Here is a 13,536-nt window from a genome sequence, read left to right as displayed (position 1 = left end):
GTCAAGCGCGAAGCGCGAACCTGCACTGCACACAATTAAAATGACTGAACAAGCAAGTCAACACACACAAATAAAAATGTGCAAAGGAAAGAAGGGAGACCTCCCGGCTTCCGCCTCAGGAGGGAAAAGGTTAGTAGCAGATGGTAATCCCTGAGCAAACGACAAATTTCCCTTTTATAGCGCTACTAGAGCGCGAGGGCGGCGAGTCCTACCCCCAAGATGGCGGCCATAATCAGATCCCAGCCCTCGGCATCAATACTCGGCCGAGGGCGGTCTGAAAACCCAGGCAAGGGGAAGGGAGCAGACGAAGCGCCTATAATGCATGATGCGTTGCCATTGCGCCCCCTTGCATGGCACAAGGCCGATGCAAAACCTTGATAAATTTACCCCCTGATCCTTAAGGATAAGAAGAAATCTAAAATGAGTACTAAGGTGGTGATTATGATGGCGGAAGACCCACCACCGCCAGCCGTGTGGTGGCTGGCACTCCGCCATCTAACAGCAATTTTCCCCCTGCCAAATTACGATGGTGGGGGGAATCGCTTTTGGACCACGGTGGTCGCAAGGACCGCCCACCATGCTTCCGCCACGGACAGTCATACCAATTGCCTGATGGAGCGGTCAGCATCTGTAAAATGGTGGCGGTGCCTAGCAGGCACCATCCGCCAAATTACAATGCTGACTGTAGCCAGCCTTTCCATGGCGGTGAACCTGCCATGGAAAGGCTGGTGGGGATTGGTTTTGGGGGCCAGTTGTGAGCCTCCGTTGTGTTGTGGGAAGGTGGTGTTGCACTGGAGGGCTACTCATGGTATCCCCTACATTTCCCTGCACTAAGTGGCAGGCACTGTGTGGTGCCTGCCACTTAGTGCAGTGAAACGCGCAACATGCTGTTTTAGCATTCCAGCGGGTGCTGCAGCCAGCAGCACCCACCGCAATGTTAACTCAGCATGATGCGACCGCCACAGTGGTGGTTGCATCATAATACGCGTGTCCTGCCTTGAGGGTGAGTATGGTGTCGAGCTGTTTCAGACTCATGTTGGTGAGGTTGTCCAGAAGGGTGGAGGAGTTGGGGTCGCTGAGGTTGTCGAGGTGGAAGTTGAGGTCTCCGAGCAATATGTAGTCTATCGAGGCAATGGCGTGGTGGGTGATGAGGTTGGTGATGGTTGTGGTGAACTTGGCTCGGGTCCAGGAGGTCTGTAGGTGAGGATGCCGCGTAGGGTCGTTCTGGGACTGGTCTGGATCTGGAAATGGAGGTGTTCCATGGAGAACAAGGGGTCGTTTGTGCTGAAGGTGGTGAGCAAGCAGTAGTTCTTGTGTGCAATGGTGAGTCCTCCTCCTCGGTGGTTGGGGCGGTCCTTCCTCTGGATCTTGTATCCATCGATGTTTGGCGGAGGAGGGTCTGGTCCAGGTTTCCGCGAAGAAGGCGACGTTTGGCGAGAGGGTGTCGAGGAGGTCCCAGATTTCTACTGTGTGTCTGTGCCGGGAGCGCACATTAAGGAAGATAAAGCTCAGGGCTTCGTGTTTGCTGGTGTCCGCCTGGAGGGTGGTGGCCTTTGGGGTGCAGGGGTTGGTGAAGGTTTGTCAGCAGTATCTGAGGGAGATTTGGCCGTGGGTGGTGTTCGGCGTGGACAGCTGGCAGTTGTTGTTCCTTCCTGGGTTGAGAGCCTGAACGGTAGCTGAGTCGTAGCAGTGAGTGGTAAGAGGACCAGAGGACCAGGGTCCCTGGTGCTTGTTGCGGTTAGGTCACGGACAGGCGCAGACAGGCTTGCCTTTGGCGCGCCAGTGGCACAACCACAATTAAATAGGGAACGGGGGAGTGAAACGCAGCTGAGAGGCAGTAGTGGGAACCGGCAAGGGGGAGGCACCACAGGGGCAGTATCGGCGGGGAAAGGGCAGCGAAAAACAAGCACAATGCAAATAAACCAAGACAAAGGACACGCCGCACAGTAATAAAAAACTGAAAAACAGGCACAATAACTGAAAAAAAAACCCAATAGAGAAGGCTGGCCGAGCGGACCAGCAGAAGATCAGGGCTCTCCCACTGGACCACCAGGGATGAGGCGCAGGCAGAAGCCTGCAGGTGGAGATGGACCTCGAACACCTACCTAGCAGATAGGTGCAGGGGGCAGCGGCACAACGACAGAGCTGCTGGGGCGGAGCCCAGAATTTCCTGATCAGGAAATCAGAGGTCTTGCTGAACACTCAAGGTGGCCCTGCGTGGCTTGAAAAATCTCTATTAGGTTTTGCGCCACCTTGCGTGACACAAGGACAATTCAAAACCGTAATACGTTTTCCCTCTGATTCTTAAGGATAATAGGAATCTAAAATGAGTTCTAAGTTTCTAGCAGAGAAAGAAAATGTAGCCAGAGTGGCAAGCTCGAAGCTCACAGTCTGAATTTCATATGGATGGAGTACCTCTGAAAATCAGGACCTCCACATTTTTCACATTTAGTTTAAGGAAGTAGGGGAGAGATGTACAAAGCATTCACATAATGTACAAAGCATTCTCATAATCAGGCCATTTGTGACCATAAAAAATATTTTTCAAAGGGAAAATGTGATTTAGTAACTTGTTTTTGCAGCCGCAATCCGGTATTTGGAACTGGCGTGTTTAGGGCATCCCTTCCAAATGCTGAATCGGTATTGTGTGCCTTACTGTTTGTGACTGAATTCCGGTTGCAAAACAGTAATGCTTTACCACCAGTTTAAATGTGGTGGTAACCCATTTGCAAATGGGAAGAGGTCCCCTTAGGAATCCTTTCCCTTTCATAATGTTGAAAAAAATAAAACCACTGCCTGCTCTTAAAAAAATGAAACTTAAACTTTGTTTTTTCTGTTTTTTTAAACACATCCTGTTTTCCTTGAAGGAAAATGAGCTGCATTTAAAAATAAATTGCTTTTTGAAAAATGACATGGTAGTCCGCTAACCCCGGCTGGCCACCATCCCTCTTGTGGCCGCAATTCCTAATGGGTTGCAAATTGTCACCTACCTCATTAATATTCATTAGGTAGGTCGAGTTGCAACCTACAGGGCATCATAGCTAGTTGGGCATTCAAAAATTCATGCATAAGGAATTTCGATGTCCTAGCTGCAATTCAGAGATAAATGCAATTAGAAAATTGGCATTCCTAATGTTTGTACACGTGGAATCAGTGCTCATCCAAGCAGCCAATGAAGAGACACAGTCACTACGTTTTTAAGTGACCACAATTTGCATATCAACTTGTAGGCCGTTAGTGGGAAGCCAAACAAACTGATCAAAGAGGCCAGGAAGATCCTATAAAGACTTAAAAACATAGAGGTATATGAACACGGACTGGTAATAACTATCGCTAATGTGAGTTATTGGCAATTGTTTTATCGCTGCGTACTGCCGAAAACTATTGCCATGTTAGTAACGTATGTACAAGCCATTGCTACAAGGCAATAGTTTCTCATCTCGGCGGAAATTGTCGACGTTAACAACAGCGCTATGGTGATAAAAATCTTGCCACTAATGTGAAAAAAGTGGCGGGAGGCCAATCAGCGGCCAGAACCTGCACGCTAATTATCATAATGCCAGGTGGAAATAGCGACTGCTAAACACCCACGAAGTATCACAAACAGAAAAAAAAACTCTGTAGAACCATGGAGGAATCTGGACCCAGTACTGCAGGAGACAACAACCTCCTAAACAGCCAGGAGGACTAGCTAGAGAGCCAGGAAAAGGTCTCGGGGAAGAGGATCAGGAAAACCAGGTTCAGCCAGCATGAAAACCAGTTCCTGATTGCAGACATGACAGAGAAACAACCACAGCTCTTTGTCACCACTACTGTGTCATTGGTGACCAAAAATGCAATATGGCAGTCCATCGGAGCCCAGGTGAATGCTGTCGGAGAGGTGAGGAAGACTGTGATCGGCTGCAAGTAGCGCAGGCATGATGCTAATCATAAAACCAAGGAGAAACTGTCGGCCAATTGCAATGCAGCACTGCAGACCGGAGGTAGGAGTCCAGTGCCACAAGAGGATCTGGATACATTGGAGGAACAGGTGTCCGCAGTCATCTGCGAGGAATCGGTGGTTGGAATCAAGGGACGCAATACTGCTGAACATGACCATCCACATCAGCAACAAGGTGAGTAACAACCAGGGACTGGGGTGTCTGAGTTGATTTGAAGATTGTACATGTGCATGAAGGGGGACCTTACTGCAATACACATTCTTGCACATGCGTGGTGGTGAGGCAAGGGGGCCATTTTGACAGCCTGCTGCATATACAGGCAATGGGCCACTTTCCTTGTTTATGAGATGCAGCCCTGTGCACACCAGGTGAGAAAGCATGTAGTGAGTATGCATCCCATAAACACTTGCATTGTCACAACATAGTGATCATGCAGCCTTCTAGCTCAAAGGTGCATATCCCACAATGCACACATTCAGCACAGTTGAGTCAAAAGGTGATGTCATACCATAAGCAGGGGGGACATGCCTTCAACAGTACAGTGCATGGACTACGCATATCAGGAATGTGTCACCATAATGTTTTACTACGTGTCTTGTCTGTGTAGCATGGTACGCGTGTCCTGCCTTGAGGGTGGGTATGGTGTCGAGCTGTTTCAGACTGATGTTGGTGAGGTTGTCCAGAAGGGTGGAGGAGTTGGGGTCGCTGAGGTTGTCGAGGTGGAAGTTGAGGTCTCCGAGCAGTATGTAGTCCATCAAGGCAATGGCGTGGGGGGTGATGAGGTTGGTGATGGTTGTGGTGAACTTGGCTCGAGGTCCAGGAGGTCTGTAGGTGAGGATGCCGCGTAGGGTCGTTCTGGGACTGGTCTGGATCTGGAAATGGAGGTGTTCCATGGAGAACAAGGGGTCGTTCGTGCTGGAGGTGGTGAGCAAGCGGTAGTACTTGTGTGCGATGGCGAGTCCTCCTCCTCGGTGGTTGGGGCGGTCCTTCCTCTGGATCTTGTATCCATCGAGGGTGGCGGTCGCGATGTCGGGGCGGAGGAGGGTCGGGTCCAGGCTTCCCCGAAGAAGGCGACGTCTGGCGAGAGGGTGTCGAGGAGATCCCGTATTTCTACTGCGTGACTGTGCCGGGAGCGCACATTAAGGAAGATAAAGTCCCTGTAAAGAAGTATGACAAGTCAAGTATGACACCAAGCAAGAATAGAAATTTAGCACCAAAGAATGTCTAATTGATAAATGGCACCATCACCCCTCAGCGCAAAATGCACTCGTCTACTCTCAAGTGTACACATGTGCCATACCTAAAACTGTATTCTACATTAGTCCTGGTGTGATTTGCCCGTTACACCTTGATGTGCATGTAAACAAGTATTTTGGGAAAGTCAATAGTATCGTTGAACAAATATGCAGTCACATCTGTTATCATCTGCACACAAACCCCAGCAACAAATAATCTGAAACCGGACAGCATGTATCATCCATGTGAGCATCTGCGTGCAATATTTCCAAACACACATCACCCTGCCAGTCGCACTTGATATGATGTGTGTGTGTGTGTGTGTGGGGGGGGGGTGATTGGGCCTGAGCACCACTAATAAGCCTTTGGATATCCACGGCTCTGAAATCGAGGCTCACTTACACATTATACGTGGTGTCAACGTTGAGGGTAATGGGTGTTGTTACTGTCTGTTTAGCCTGAAACAACAATAGAAAGTCACACTGCACCATACTCACAATGGTTAAGCCAACAGGAGGGCAGTAAGCAATGCTTGCAAGGAAAACCATGACCGACGACATGCACACTAGAGAACTCACAAAAGCCAAAGCTATTTGGAAGTACATGTGTACTGTGTTGTGCAACACACATTGACACAGCAATTAGTCCATCATTTCTAGTGTGACTGAAGGGGTCCCTCCTCACACATAAACATTCTCTCACCAAACCCATGCACATGTGCTCTACCCAGCAAAGCTGCCTGTCTGTGAGCCACACTGACAAGGAAAGTGACAGTGCATGATGAAATGCAGGCCTGCACCATGAACATGTCAACATGGTGCAGGCCACGGTCACTGGAGTGGCTGAGTGTGGAGTTCATCCTTAAAGGTGCAGGCCACACTCTGTCACTTCCTCTTGTTCATACAACCCCTGACTTAAGAAAGACATCTGCTGGCCAACAATGCACAAGTGTCCTAACTGTGACCAAGACCCATATTTCCTCAAGCTTGCAGCATCTCACCTTTGGAAATCCACATAAGTGAAAGTGTCACTGGGTGAAAGGGATAAGGGGCAGTAAAGCCAAAGCTGTACCACACCTGCAGATCAACATGCATCCATTAAGATGGCATTACTCCCTTTGACTTAACAAAATTACACAAGTATCTACACTGTGTGTATCATGGCAAATCAAGGATACTGCCCTGCCCATATCATGTGGCATGTTACATCAACCCAGATCACACCAGTGGGATAGGCCTAATCATGGCACAACAACAATCATGTTATATTACCAACAGTAAGGTGTGGCACCATGCAATCCACCCCTCCAAAAAAGAACAATCTTGAAAAAGTATCAGGGTGTACTGAGTAGCGATGACTCACACAATGCAGTGCACAGACACCTAAATCTGAGCTAATCAACATTGACAGCAATGTGGTACAAACAGAAACACTGCCTCTATTGAGCACAACTGGTGCTGCATGTGTATAGATATTGGTCACTCATATTTGGTAAAGTAAACTGTGAGATGATAATGTACAACTCTAACGTCACATCTGTGATGTTGTACAATGTATCACTATCCACCATTTAATAGGCATCTCCGCCTAAACATTCTGAATGGACATTGTCACGCAGTCTAATTGTAAACTTATCCAATGCATGATCATACTTGAACCACACATACATCTGCATCTCCCCTTTACATTGCAGAGGAAGAAACATCACCTCCTGTACAGCAGCCTGTCCCACTCTTCAATGATGAAGAGGAAGACCTTGCAACCATCAACAAGGACACCCTCCAACATCTGCTCGACTCAATTAGAGCCCCATCTCCAGAAGCAGTGCCATTTAGCAGCATTGTGAAAACTCCAGCCGCTGCACAAACCACCCAGCTGCAAGCACCAACCACCACAGTTGTCTCCCAGGACCTTGAGGACCCACTTATGGTATTTCAACATCGAGCGGTAGAGGTCCAGCAGGAGATGGCTGGTCAGGTACGGATAGGGTTTGACAGCCTGGTGACCAAATCAGATGGTGTACATGGGTGTCTCAGTCCCATTTGGGACCACCTACAGACCACCACAGACACCCACAGTGCGCTCCATGCTCTCCAACATTCCATGGCTGACATCCCTGGAGTACTGACTCAGAGACAAGGACAATTTCCAGTCAGAGTGGCTCCAGTGATGTCAGCAAGGAGTTGTGTCACATGCGAATGATCATGGAAAGGAGTAGATGCAAGCCTCACAAATGGCTGCCACGGCTGCACACCACAGACACGTAGCTGGAATCTTTCATGCCCTGCTGCTGCTTATCACAGTAGTGCTGCCTCGAAGTTTGGCATAGATGAATGCTGCTGATGCTTCAACATCCACATCTCAGCCCCTGCTGTGTCAGTGCCTCACAGTGCCGCAGCCAATCTACCACCACGCACACTCTCGTGTGACACAGCAGAGGACGAAGATGTAGATGGTTCTGCATTATTGCTAAGAAGAAAGCTGTGGAATTCATCTATGCCAAATGGACTGTTTTGCCTCGGATCTGTGCTTAGAATCATGCCCCGGAAATCAGCTTCCACTGTCGTCAGATTCACACTGTGACACTCTCCTTTAAACTCGATATGGACTGCCATAATTTGGGTTGTTCCCAATTACACTGGAATCCGCCTGCTGACCTAAAATGAAATGAAATGAATATTACTTTTATTTGATTTAGTTTAAATCATAAAAGAGCAGCACAGCCACTAAAACACATATAATTCACAAGCAAATGCACCAATTTGTTGGTAGACTTTCATAAAAATGAGTAGTAAAAACAGTGTGCAATTGATTCCTATAGTTTTATTGGTTGCCAGTCATGCTATGAAAGACTTACTTCTTGAGATGTTATACTTGGGCTGTGCATTTAAAAGGAAATATATGATTCTGAGAAACTGTGTCTTTGTGTTATGTTTGCTTTACGAAGTCTTTTAAGTTGAACTTAATGATCTGAGATAAGGTGCTGATACCATTGATGATTATTTCTACGAGGTAAAGTGCATCGTGCTGTAAACAAGTAGACTACGGAGTGATTAATTGCACTCTGTCACCCTGCATACCTAACCGGTTCAAGTTATCTGCCGCTCTTTTCTAGTTTGTTTGCCGCTAGGCTCAGAAACTTTATTGCCTTACATTCCAGTTGTACTGTCGATCCTCCTAAGCATTTTATTACGGCAGATCTACAACTCCTGCTGACTGAACTCTGCCTCTTCCTTTGGACATGTTACCCTCAAGGACTCTGTCAGGCCCTCCACTGTGTATTGATGGAATGTGGGGGTTGTTTGACCAAGTACTGGGCCAGTCTCCACCAAAGCCAATGCGCTTGCAAATTTAAATATTTAAGTTACGCAGATGTGTGTTTCCCATGACCATTCAGATATAGAAGTCTGCAAAAATTTTGTACCAGTGAATCCATCAAAAGTCAAAGTCAAAGTCATGTGGTCTTCTATAGCGCAACATGTCACCGTTAGGTCTCAGGGTGCTTGCAGATGCAGTAGGGTTCACCGGATCGCTATTAGTTGGGAAATAGCCAGGTTTTTAATTCCTTACAAAAATACATATGATCTGAGATGGATGAGATATGTGGGGGTAGCTTGTTTCAAAGATGGGGAGCGAGATAAGAAAAAGACCGGCCACCCTGTCTCGCAGTGCGTACTCTCTGCTTTGTTAAAAAAGGTCATCAAAACGTACACCAAGGAACCAGGGCACAAGTTCTTATTAAGAAAAAGTAGGGGGGACACTGACGTCATGAAAGGAAGTGACGTTAAGAAAGGTAGCATGCACTAAGATGCAGTTTATAGTTATCGAGCTCTGTGTAAAATAAGTGGGGGGACGCCGTCCACCCGCGTGGTACCCCGACTCGAGCCCTGCGAGGGACCCCATGATAAATGTTCATGTTAAACTGTGTCCCAGAAAGGCAGTTAAAATGACCAGGGCATCCCAATGCCCTCATTGCTCAAATACAACCTTCCAACATTGCCCTACATACATGATGGCAATAGGGATGTGTGGAAATATGTCCAAGTCAGTCGCATGCCACAAGTAGTGTCTCCATTTAGCACTGCTTACAAGTCTCACTTGGCAGATCTATTCACACTCTTCGGGGTGGACAAAGCTTGTTGTTATGGGGGTCATTGCATGTCACATTCCAAGCCAGAGGGCACCATAATCACATAGATGAAGATTCGTAATGGCACAAATCTATCAGCCGCTATTGGCACCACAATGTCTATTTCAGTGAAGTTGTGTTGGCAATAGGGCCTTATCCTAAAGTGCAAATCCTCAGTCAGCCACTTCCCGTGGCTTAACAATGATTTGGAAATAAAGAACCCTCTCATGCTGGGCTTAATGTGAAGGGAGATGGCAATGTGTCTAGAAATGTGTAGTACACTTCAATCAGCATACAGTCAGATGCTTTACTACCATTTTAAGGGTGGCATCACTATGAGGCAATGACAACATTAACAGATGGGAAAAGTGGGTATGGTACTGGCACTACAGGGAGCACTGCTACATTTCTCCTCTTGTTTCCATCAGAGCAGTGTTCTGGCATATGCCGTGCACATTTGATCTGCAAAATGAAAACATTCTACATGGGCAGGAGGGTGAGCCTCCATGCACAGGAACATCTAATTTCAATAATGCTGACACACTTGCACTACGCAGCAGTCTGTGCATGGTAGATGGACTCTGCACCAGGCTCATGTGATTGCAGGGAATGGAAGTAATCTGTGGAATACGGTGCACACATCCCGTTTCATGATGGATTAGAGTTGCAATGTCAATGTCTGCTCAAGGCCATGTTCCTACATTGTGTTGTAAATGGGCAACAATGTGCTGCGCAACTCTGTGAGTCACATATAAGATGTTAAACTTCACAAAAGACAGTCCCTAGCCTAGGCCATAACTCCTACTTGCCACCTTGTAATACATGCACGTTTGCTGTGCTCAAATCAAAAGGCTCTTGACACTATGACAGAGCCAGGTAAAATGTCATGACAACACGTACATATTCAAATGATTGTTCTGTGATTGAATAAGTTGTATACAAGGTAAAAAGCAACACTCCACCAAATCACTTCAGACATAAGTGCAACCAGAATTCAAAAACAGTAATCATTTATTATCAAGTAACAAAATTAACTACCCTAAACTAACACTAAGCACCACCACAACTAACCTAATCTTAACTAACTGGAACAAAGTGAATGCTAACTAAACTCTCTAACGTAACTAATCCTAAACACGCAACCACATATCTAAGACATCAATTCTCCTCCCACCCTTAAATCACATCAGAAGACTGAACAAATACATCTTAGCTAAACATAAACTAACTACACAGATATCATGCGCAAATATATATTTTTTTGCATTTTTTTATAACAACAAATACATCAACTCCCCACCCATAGGAAAAGGAAACTGATCCCCAAATACTACAAGAGAATACATAACTAAAACTATGTTAAAATCTAACACTACCTATTCCTACACTACAACTACACTACCTAACACATAAAATACTTTCCTATCACTAACTAATAATAATAAATAACATTGGGGCAACAGAGAAAATGGGTATGGGTCTATATCGGACAGCTCAAAATTGGAGACCCAGGGCAACCTTTATGTCCTGCAGGTGTGGAAATCTAAGTTTACGAACTGAACATCATCTGCGCCAGCTTGTCACCCACGTATAACTTGCACAGCAGCCATTTTGGGTACCATGGTCTCCCTGTTCACGATCGATCGCCAGCGCGCTCCCCTGACCCTGCGAGCGCCCTCCGCGCACCCTGGCTACCCCCTCCCTCACATGCACAAGTCCGCATGACCCTGTCCTTGGGATTCGCACCCGCGCCTGACCAACACCTCCTCTCCTTTCATGAATATCCCTTTGTTGATAAGCTCCGCGCTTGTTTGTCCACTCAGACCATTCCCCTCATGAATACTTCTCCTTTGATGACCCTTTCCTCTGAATCCGACCGGTCGCACGAGGTCCCAGGCCTTCACCTAGTCGGAAGACGCAGTTTATTGCCCTCTATTGTATGAAGTTACTCCTCTTCAGAGGACCCACTATTGATCAGGGCCTCCCCACCCCCTGGGATACGATCAGGCGCACACATCCTAAGAATCGGCGGAACACTCAGCTGCGTGATAACCCCCTCCTCTTATCAGCAGGTCGAGGACCTCTATTGTGGATGCATGTGGGGGTGGGATTGACACGAGGATTACGGGGATGTCTTTTTCCTTGCTTCACAATGTCTTGATTGTAATAAAGAAAGGTCACATGCCATAAACCAGTGTATAAGAGGCCAGGCCTCAGAGAGGCTGACAGAGCACCTCGAGACGATACCTTGTTGTCTGATCTGATGTGTTCTGCTCCGTCGGAATAAAAACCTCTGTTTCCTGCCTTCCAGTCTCCAGCGCCTGTCTCTTTGTTTGGTAACCAGAATGGTATAGAGGCGGGTAACGCCGGGCAATCTTGAAACAGGCCGACAGCCCTACCCTTTTTCTACACAGGTGGGTGGTATGCTCCACCATTTCACATTCTATTTATGCCACTCTGATGTTCATGTCCATGATTGTGCAACGGTCCACATTGGTAAATAGAACTACCTGATCGGATGCTGCAGCTGGCATTGTCCTTTGTCCATAAGGCTGTGAGGGGGTACCAGATTGTGTGCCGGATCCTGAGGCAGCAGCCTGTCTATGTGGTGTCTCGGGGGGATGTTCAGATCCCGGTCCACGTTGGGACCACCATCTGTTGCCAGAAGGGCCAGGTATGGCCTGTGTGTCACTCTGCCTGGGTCGAAGGACTACATCGGGTGCCAACTTCCACCTTCCAGCTGCCTGGTCAGCTTGATGCCTCCTCGCCATGTTGCGGTATCCCTTGGCCACCCAGTGTATGTGAAGATACCATCCTGACCTGTAATCCGTGGGCCACCTCTGGTGACATGTTGTCTGTCAAATATGAGCAATGACAAAATGCGAGTCCTGATGACTATGTCAATGTTCTCCATTTAACTCAGAAACACAAGGTCAGTGAAACATGGGAGCCTACACTCCAACGAAAGATTGTGAAGTTCGACAGTGACATGGACAATGCAATGTAGAATCAAGAATCAGTTACAACATGCTGGCGACATTGACATGACAGTGCATGGCATGTGACATGTAGTATCACAACCCAATGAGACTGTCAGTGTCAAATGATGGGGCTGCCACATACCCTGACTGAGGGGGACATGTACGAGGAATTGTATGAGAGAGGCATTAGTCCTCCGGGTGTAGAGCCTCGCTTTTCCACTTCTGCAACACAGGGCTGCACCATATGTGCAATATTCTAGTGTAGCCCTGTGTGTCCGCTGGCGATGGCATGAAGTTTATCAACTCTGCGCTAACAAGGGCACCCTTGCACAAGAGTGCAAGGGTGTCTGTGTGCAGGGGAGGCTAGAAACCGGAGTATGTATAATTGAAGGTAAGTAAACAATTTAATAAATAAAACGAATTTCGTAGTGCGCCCTGCATCGCCAAATGTGATGCCGGGTGCGCTACGAAATTTGTTTTATTTATTAAATTGTTTACTTACCTTCAATTATCCGTACTCTGGTTTTTAGCACACCCCACCCTGCCCCTCCCCCGCCCCGCCTCTCCGCCCCACCGAAACTCCCTCCACGGGCCGTGACTGCATGTGATACACACCCATACTGCATACTACTAAGTACATGATTTGACCCAGACATTCATCACATCTCACAATGACAATATTTAATGGGTGAACTCACCAGTGGCGTGTGGGTCCCTGAAGGCGTCGACTCCCTCTGTGTGATGAGTGTTCTGCCAGCTGTGATACATGAAAAGAAATGTGTGTTGGTAACTGACGTAAATTCACACGTGTCCTATTTATCAGCCAATTCATCACCATCAATGTCAATGCTCTGTAACTATACTGTTGCAGTTCATGATGCATACATGATTGTGTCTAGTTTGTCTGTTATTCCCACAAGACATGATAATGCAGAGTTAAGCTAAACAAGACAATCATGCTTGCACATTTGCATATTTTGCACAGACGACTTGTGCAGTGGCGTAACGAACCTTGAGGGGGCCCCCCTGCAAAGCACATGGAGGGGCCCCCCTCCCCCAGAGGCTAAGCCCACCACCTACATACCACCCAGAAATCTCAGCAAGGAGGCAGGAGCTAAAGGACAGAAAAAGACAGGGGATGGAGCGGTCTTGAATGTGTCGTATTGTTAGAGACTTTATAATAAAAATTGATGGTGGGGACGGCTGCATTTTAATAACGCCCGTGCGCTCACCTCACATCCGAAGAAAT

General features: G+C 47.3%; 1 long non-coding RNA gene across 1 annotated transcript in view; it reads right to left on the bottom strand.

Annotated features, from left to right (window-relative positions):
• LOC147729673 (uncharacterized) overlaps window positions 1–13,046 on the bottom strand; it is a 238,765-nt gene extending 225,719 nt beyond the window's left edge. Inside the window, exon 1 of the long non-coding RNA XR_015308555.1 lies at window positions 12,986–13,046. This is a non-coding gene — a long non-coding RNA (uncharacterized LOC147729673). The remainder of the gene's footprint in view (window positions 1–12,985) is intronic.
• Window positions 13,047–13,536: the final 490 nt, after the last annotated feature.

The sequence above is a fragment of the Lissotriton vulgaris genome, chromosome 2_1 (assembly GCF_964263255.1).
Source record: "Lissotriton vulgaris chromosome 2_1, aLisVul1.2, whole genome shotgun sequence".
NCBI lineage: Eukaryota > Metazoa > Chordata > Amphibia > Caudata > Salamandridae > Lissotriton > Lissotriton vulgaris.
This window is presented reverse-complemented; position numbering and strand designations above follow the sequence as displayed.